At 54.3% G+C, this 8,261-nt stretch overlaps 2 long non-coding RNA genes across 2 annotated transcripts in view; one reads left to right on the forward strand and one right to left on the reverse strand.

Moving 5' to 3' along the window:
* The window catches only part of LOC107155799, a 60,786-nt gene extending 56,121 nt beyond the window's left edge, over positions 1 to 4,665 (reverse strand). Inside the window, exon 1 of the long non-coding RNA XR_001505247.2 lies at positions 4,539 to 4,665. This is a non-coding gene — a long non-coding RNA (uncharacterized LOC107155799). The remainder of the gene's footprint in view (positions 1 to 4,538) is intronic.
* Positions 4,570 to 7,634, forward strand: LOC107155803. The gene is made up of 3 exons (XR_001505248.2): positions 4,570 to 4,909; positions 6,524 to 6,600; positions 6,733 to 7,634. It is a non-coding gene; the product is annotated as an uncharacterized LOC107155803 (long non-coding RNA).
* Positions 7,635 to 8,261: the final 627 nt, after the last annotated feature.

The raw sequence follows: 8,261 nt of genomic DNA on the forward strand, positions 1-8,261 counted from the left end.
GGGGGGCGAAAGCCGACGAATGCAGGCGGCACTGAACCAGGAGAAGCAGGGCAATGGATCCCACCTGGAACCTCAGGAGGGAGCGGGCCCTGCCAGCCCCTTGATCTGAGCCCAGAGAGACCACGTCAGACTCTGACCTCCCTAACTAATAAGTAATTGACAAACACACACTCAGAGCTCGAGGTGCAGCTCAGTGGGATAGAGCACACTTAGCATCAGAAAAGGCCCGGGCTCCATCCCCAGCACCATATTGAAAAAGAAAAGGAGAAATTTGCGTCGCTCAAGCTGGTACATCAACAGCAGGTTGCCATGGCAGCCCAGGACTCCAGTGGGCCTTCCCTCCCCCCAACATGCCCAGATGCCTCAGCAGGAGGAGCATGGTGCATGGACACAGCCCTCCACACAGCCCCTGGCTCACAAGGCTCATCTGCATGGGTGGCACTGGGGGAGGCCTGGAGTCTATGTGGGGCCAGCACACCTCATCCCTGTCCTGAGGAGCCTTTGCCAGGTGGGCAGACCCTCCACAGAGTTCTCACCCCCTTGCCCACGTCCTTGTCCTCTTCATTTACTGAGGGCAGCCCGTGAGTGGGCACCATGCCAAGTGCTATCTCATTCCAGCGCCAGCCTGACAGGCTTGGTGGTCCAGGCAGCCCATCTTGCTACTCATGGACTCTCAATCCTGTCTATGGTCTGGCAGGACACATGGCTAATCTGCATAGCGATCACTCACATGTCCTCCTTACAGTAAGGGCAGCAGAATCTCCTGTGGTCCACATGGAGGTCCCGGGCCAGGGCTGCTATTCGGGGAGCCCAGGTCCTCATCCACAAAGAGGCCGGTTACAGATGCCAGGGCTGCAGCCCTAGAACTGCATAAGAGAGTCAAGACCGAAGTCCTTGGGCAAAATGGGATTCCACTGACAAGTCTAAGAAACTTCTGGAACTAAAAGTTCTCCCATACCCAGAAGCAGCAGCAGCACCAAAGCATGGTCTTTCTCCCTTAGGAAACAAATGCGCACACATGTCCTTCCAGTGCTGTTTCTAGAAGGGAAAACTGAAAATGCTCGGGAGGAATCTGTGCGTGTAATGAGGGGTTGGTTGAGGAAAGCCTCCAGGGGAACGCGAGCAGGTGTTGGAGTCAACTGGGGAACAGGATCTTCCAAGGAAAGCAAAGGTCTGTGCTCAACAGTTAGAGAACTAGCAGAAGGTCAACCACACACAACAAGACGCTCAGACGCTGACGTTGAAACACTATCACTATGTGCTCCTGGACACGGCCGAGGTTCCCAGGGCTGGCCCAGCATGGTTTCAAAGGTGATTGACAGATGGTTTTCTAAAAAAAGAAAAAGAAAAGGAAAAACGGAAAGAAAGATGGTTTTCTTTTTTTGTGAGGATTCAGAATGTCCCAGGTTACATGGGGCCTCCACGATGGAACCACAAGCAGGAGAGGACCATCAGGGCTCCTCCAGGAGCCATGAGGACGCCCGCAGGTCTCCCTGGCCTCAGCACTTGGCTTGAACAGGTGCAGGGGGCAGGCTGGCTTCGGGCTTTTCACCTACACTGCCACCCAGGGCCCCAGGCCGAGGAGGGCCTGAGCGCAGCTCACTGCTGTCTGCCATCATCTCGACCTGCTTGTCATTTTTGAACAAGGCCACACATTTTCATCTTACACTGGGCCCTGCAAAGTCTGCAGGCGGCCTGGGGAGACTGCAGGCCTCTGTGCCTGGGTCTTGCTCTTCAGTCTCCTGGATGCAGTGGCCCACTTTTTGCAGTAGCTTTGTTTGTCACTTCAGTGATTCCTTCTCATATTTTATCCGGGTTTTCAGATATTGGCAGCCGGAGGGGTTTAAACCCAGAAAACCAAAGCACATGTCTGTTGTCCTCAAGGACAGAGGCCGGCTTGTTAGGAAGTGGGTGGGGTCACCCACATGGCCTTGGCATTGCTGAATGGCGGTGGGCAGAAAGGGGAAACAGGGCTCTGGTTTTCTAAAAGCATGCATCCATCACTAGCGATTCTTTTCCTGAAGACTGAAATCAGTACCTCACCAAGTTCTCAGGACATTCTTACAATATTATGGTTTCTCCAGCAAAACCAGATGCCTCAGACACAGAGCCACTGCGTGGGGACCTGTCTCCCTTCTGGTCCTCCCAGTTAGGGCTCATGGATACCTGGGAGGTTTCACCTACAATTTCTGCAACAATACTGTCAGAGAGGTAAGGAGCTGCCAGTCTCTGGTGGCATTCAACAGACTGTCCCGGCTGCTTTCATTACAGGGGACATTCAGCAGCTTCTCACAGCAGGGACCTGCCTCTCAGGCCTGGCAAGGGCTGTAGGCACAGGGGAGGGGCTCAGAGAGGCTGCTAGGAAAAGAACATAAACATGAGAAGGAAAAGGAAAGCAAACGAGAGTTGACTTGAGATGCAAGAGAGAAATTCCTGAGCTGCCCCAGAGACAGGTGACCTGTGACAGGAGCCAGAAGCCTGGGCCACTGGTCCTCAGGAACATAGCAGTCATTAATGACTCCTGAAGACCTGCTGTGTGAGTCGGAACTATTAAGCCCATTTAAAAAAAAATTATAGTTGTAGATGGACAGAATGCCTTTCTTTTATTTGTTTATTTTTATGTGGTGCTGAGGATCAAACCCAGTGCCTCACATGTGCTAGGCAAGCGCTCTAACCCTGAGCTATAGCCCTAGCCCCTATTAAGCCCATTTTATAGGCGAGGAAACTGAGGCTCAGAGAGGCGAGGTGATACTTGATATGGGGCAGGCCCATCTCTCTGCAGGGCCATGGTACTTGCCACCCATTGGGGCTCACCATCTGGGACCCCAAACAACTTCAAGTTCAGGCTCATTTTCTGCATCCTGTCTTTCCTTCATTACACACGGATCCCTGTAGGCACTGCCTCAGTGGACATGGAAGCTGCTCGAGAGGACTTGGGGCCAGAGAAGGGAAGGTATCTCATTTTAACTTCAAATCTCCTGAAATAAATAAATCTGGCCTCTGAGGAGCAAGTACGCATGGGTTACCTGACAGCTCAACTTCCCTGTGGTATTGGGTGATGAAGTACACACCCTCCCTCTGGCTCCCCAGATGCCTGGGGCTTTCCTCTCTAGGCCTTGGCTGGGGCTGGGGTCACTAGGAAGCCTGCTTTTAACATGAGCCACCTCCCCCATACACGGGGCTTGCAACCTGGGGGCAGGGGCAGGGTCAATCCAAGCATGTGTTTCCTAGTCCTGCAGTGCTTTCAGATTTTGGCCATCCCATGTACAAATCTGGATATCCATCTGAAGTTGGTGCTCTGGCAGCCCAAGGGCTCTGCCCTCTCTGAGCTACACCTCTCTGAGCTGCATGGCCTTCCCGTAGGGCAGGCCCATGGCTCCCTTCCCCTGCAGGCTCCCCTTGAGCCCCCTGGCTTCTCCCCGTTTGAGAACTTACAGGAGAATCTGGGGCACTGTGAGCGACCCACTGGGACCCCAGGGCCAGGTACCTTTACTCTTGCCTGGGAGCTCCCCCACGGGTCCTGCAGCTTCTCACCAAGGACGCTAGGGTCCCAGAAAGCGAAGATTACTGATGGCCTCTGGAAGACTGGGGACCGGGTCAACAACCAGGTGGACTTCGAGGGGTTACAGGCACCTGGTTAAACTCAGAGGCTCCCTGGGCTACAGGCCTGGGACAGGAACAGAGATCTAGGAGCTTTTAGGGGTTTACCACTGCTCACAGTGGGGTGCCTTTCTATCCCATGGGTGCCCCCCAGGGACCATGCCACTCCCATGGGCAGGCATCTTGTCTCAGCAAGCTGAGGAAGATGGGTGAAATGAAGCCAGCTGGAGGGTGGGCTGGGTCTGGGCAGGTTGGCAGGGGCTGGAGGGAGACAGCAGTGCCCCACACCTTTCCCCAGGGCCAGACCCTGCAGGCCAGGGCTCTTTCTTCTAGTCCCTGTGCACAGCTGCTGTGTGTGCCCAGCACCCACCATGGCCACTTGGCATTGTGGCTGCCCCAAGCAGAGCAGACAGAATGCTGGCAGCCCCAGGCTCTACTATCAGGGTCGCCCAGGGTAGGGCAGGGTGTCACCAGGCTGTGGGGGCAGAGCAGGCGCAATGTTCACCAGGGCCCACGTTCCTGTTGCAACGTGAGGAGGCAGCTGGACGGCCAGTTCATGGAGGGGCCTCACCCCAGGCAGGCCCTGGCTGTTCACGCAGTGTCTGGCAGCCGGGGCTGGGCGGGTTAACACCTGGGCGCTTGTGGCACCGGTGCCCACTCCTTCCTCCCTGCAGCCAAAGCAGGGCCATGTGCAGGAAAGCAGCGAGAGGCCCCGGGCGTGATCTTTCCCCTTTAAGAGCCCTGGCGGCGCACCCGCGCCTGCCCTGCCGAGGGGAGGAAAATGTCGGGAGGAGTCCCTGCCCCATCCGCAGCCTTTGTTCGCTAAGGCCAGGGGCGCCCACGGCGGGGCTGCGCGCCCCGCGTCCCCAAGCGCCCCCGGGACGCCCCCTCCCGCTGCCGCCGCGGCCCAGCCGGCTAGTGCCAGGGCGAGCGCTTACCAGGTGGTCCCAGAGGCCCCGCGGCGCGGGCACTCGCGGTCAAGTTCAGGTCCGGCCCCGCAGACCGTCCCGGGTCCCGGCGCGCAGCCCCAGCCGAGTGCAGACGCGGTCGCCGCCGCGGCCGGCCGGGGCGCTGCTGTCACCCTGGCCTCGCCACCCCAACTTTGTGCACAGTCGCCGAGCTGGAAGTTTCCGGGCTTCGCGGACGCTGGGCTGGGTTTCAGCAGCGACGTCTGAGCTTGGCAACAAAGAGGGAGAGAGCAGGCCCGGGAGAGGGAGGAAGAGGACTGCGGGGAGAGCAGCCCACTGAGAAAGCCCAGGACTTGAAATTCCACCCACACGGGCTTTTGGTTTTGTGTTTTTCTTAGGAGGTAAACAAGAATGTCCTGCAGCGGGTGGGATGGCCCTTCCCAAAGCTCTGGTCACTCTCCAGGGTGGCCTCGCAGGCATCTGGCACTTGAGAGCCCACTCCCACGGGTCTGGGAGTGAGGGTGGGTGTAAGTACTCCCTAACAGCAGGTGACACCACATCCACCTGCAGAGTGGGAGGGTGGTGGCTGTCTCCTGCCCTCCAGTGCCAGGTCAGCCTGTGGCCCAGAACAGGAAGGAGGGATTCCATGCTGGGTCCTGTGCCCAGACCCATTCAGCCCCCTCCAAAAGGTGTGGTGTCCCTGTTCCCAACCTCCAAGGAAGATATTTGATGGGTGAGGCTGGAAGGATTCCCTGGCCTCGTCCTGAGCTGCAGCTCCTCAGTTGGTCTCTGCCACTTACTGTCCTCTTCTCTCTGCCTGGCTTTGAACTCCTCCAGGGCAGGGTCCTGGGGACACATCCTGGGTAGGGGCAGCAGGTGAGTAGCCCCAGGCCTGAAAATACACAAAGTAGCTGAGCCCATGCCCCAGAGACTGCCAAGGCCCTGCAGGCCATGGACCAGGTGCTGAGGGGCATGGGCCTCCAGCTGCCCGCTGGCTTGGGGCACTCCTGCACCTCGCTGGCTATGTTTACCATTTATCCTCCCACCCCCGACTCATTTATGCGGAAAACAGTCCCAGGCCTGCTCCTCCAGAGCACTATTTCAGGTTGGGAGCACAGGGCTTCTGCCTGCTTGTTTTTTAAAGAAAAATGGAGGGGGCTATGGAGGCCTAAGTGGGGGTCGAGAGGGAAGACCATGCTGTCTCTTCCCCCATAGAAGTGGTTTGTGGCTCAAGGAGCTGCAGCCCTGCTCCCTTAGATGGGGATCCCCTTCTAATGACGGCCCAAGCTCAGTTCTTTCTGGATTCTGTCCTGGACTTCTACAAGTGATTCGTGGAAGAGGCCTTGCTGCCCATCCACCTGGAAACTTTCGAGACTTCTGGCCCTGAGAACACAGGTTGTGGAGATGCCAGGAGGTGCCAGGGCTGGCTGGGACGGCCTGTGAGCTACCTCTGGGGGAAAATCCACCTGCCAACAGAGCCCAGGATTCTGTCCCAGGCAGGGGGATGCGGCTGCTCTTGTCTTCATGGTGGTCAGCCCTGGCAAAGCCTGTCCCTATTCCTCCCCAGGCCTCAGGACGCCAGCCTCACTCACTCCAGGGCACAGCGACTGACATTCTACTGAGGCAGAACACCAGGTGGAGACATGGCAGAATTCCCTCCTCTCAACACAGCGCCTTGCTCAGGGCCTGGCCTTTCCCGGAGAGGGAAGCTGCCTGCTCTCTCCGCGGGCATACTTAACAGGGCACACTGTTTTATATTTTCGGTGCATCAGGAACATGGTGTCTCCCTGACGTCTGAACTCCTTTGCTTCCTGCCTCCTTGTCACTGGTGTACTTTGTCTCAAAGGGGAATGCCACCCTAGTTCTATTGGAAAACATCACTATCTAGTCCCAGGCTGGCTGCCTGACCGTGGGGCCCCCTCCTTTGTACAGGGCCACACCACACCTGCGGAAGGGTCCAGTACTCCATGCTCAGCTATAACCGGCTCATAATTCTGGGTCATTTTTGAGTACAGGGCCTGCATTTTCTTCTTGCTCCGGCCCTGCTAATCCTGACTTTGGCTGCTGGTTAATAATGCTGCAGAGTGAGAAGGTAAATGTCTATGATTTGTAAGTATGTTTAAACTAAGTTCTGCTTACAGAAATAGTTCCACATTCTAGGTAAATGAGGTAAAAACATTTCTGTTGAAGATTACTGTGTTCAGGGAAAATGTCCATCTTTCAGGGAGGAAGATGTGAGGAAAACAGTGCAATCCACATGGGTGCATTGGTGCATGCCTGTCGTCCCAGCAACTCCGGAGGCTGAGAAGGGAGGATTGCAGCAACTTAGTGAGACTGTCTCAAAGTAAAATAAAAAGGACTGGGGGTATAGCTCAGTGGTGGAGCACTTGCATAGCATGTGTGAGGTGCTGGGAAAAAAATCCTCAGCACTGGAGGGGGAAAAAGAAAAAAAAAAAAAAGGAAGAAAGAAAAAGAAAAACAGTGTAATCCTGAGGCTTGGAGGATGGAATGTTCTGCTTTGCCCCGGCTCCACCAAGAAACACCCGCGCACCATCCCACAGGCAGGGTGTTCAGAGCAGTAGATCTGTGCATACCAGGCACTCGGCAAAGGCCAGTGTCCTTGACTGTCTTTTGACATGAGGGCTTAGACAGTTTCACTACTTTTACCCTGAATGTATTTACCTCTTATCATTATAAAAGTAACACACACTGCTATAGAATGTTTGGAAAAAGAAAAAGAAAGGAGAAGTTTCCACCATGTCCTTTACTCCAAAGCCTGCAGACAGTGAGGCCAGTGCGCTTCTGTACAGTCCTAGAAATATAGGGAGGTTGACCAAGGACCACAGGGGAGCAAGGCCCCGCCTGCTGTGTGCTGCCCAGCACGGTGGCTGCAGATGACCTCTGTGCACTGTATGTTCCAGAAAGCTGCAAAAAAGGGGTTTGTTTTCATCATAAAGACATGACAAATGTTTGAGGAGATAAACATGCTTAATTTGAATTAAATACTATACTATGTATACATTATAGAAATAGCATATGGTGCTCCATAAATATGTACAATTTTTATCTATCAGTTAAAAATAAATTTAACCTTAAAAAATAAATTTAAATTCAAATTAAACTCAATTATACTGCATTTAAAAATTTCTTTTTTACCCCAACTTTTTTTCCTAAAGACTTTTTTTTAGTTGTTGGTAGACCTTTATTTATTTTTATGCGGTGCTGAGAATCAAACTCAGTGCCTCACACATGCCAGGCAAGTGTGGTACCCCTGAGACCCAGCCCCAACCCCCAACTGGTATTTTTTTTTTAATTTTTTCTTTTTATGGTAGGTAGACCAATACCTTTATTTTATTTGTTTTTATGTGGTACCAGGGATCGAACCCAGTGCCTCATGTATGCTAGGCAAGCACTCTGCCACTGAGCCACAACCCTGGCCCCCAATTTTTTTTTTTGAATTTTTTAACATTTATTTTTTAGTTTTTTGGCGGGCACAACATCTTTGTTTGTATGTGGTGCTGAGGATCGAACCCGGGTCGCACGCATGCCAGGCGAGCGTGCTACTGCTTGAGCCACATCCCCAGCCCCCCCAATTTGTTTTTAAATGGAAACATGAGTGAGGCCTCGCAGAAGACTGGGCAGGGCTAGCAACCCCCAAGCTGTGCAGTGACCCCAGCCAACAGCACGCCAGCGGACCCCACGCCAGTGCAGCCTCCACACACAGGCGTAAATTCAGTGTGTGTGGCCGCCCAT

Source organism: Marmota marmota, unplaced genomic scaffold (genome assembly GCF_001458135.2).
Source record: "Marmota marmota marmota unplaced genomic scaffold, marMar, whole genome shotgun sequence".
Taxonomy (NCBI): domain Eukaryota; kingdom Metazoa; phylum Chordata; class Mammalia; order Rodentia; family Sciuridae; genus Marmota; species Marmota marmota.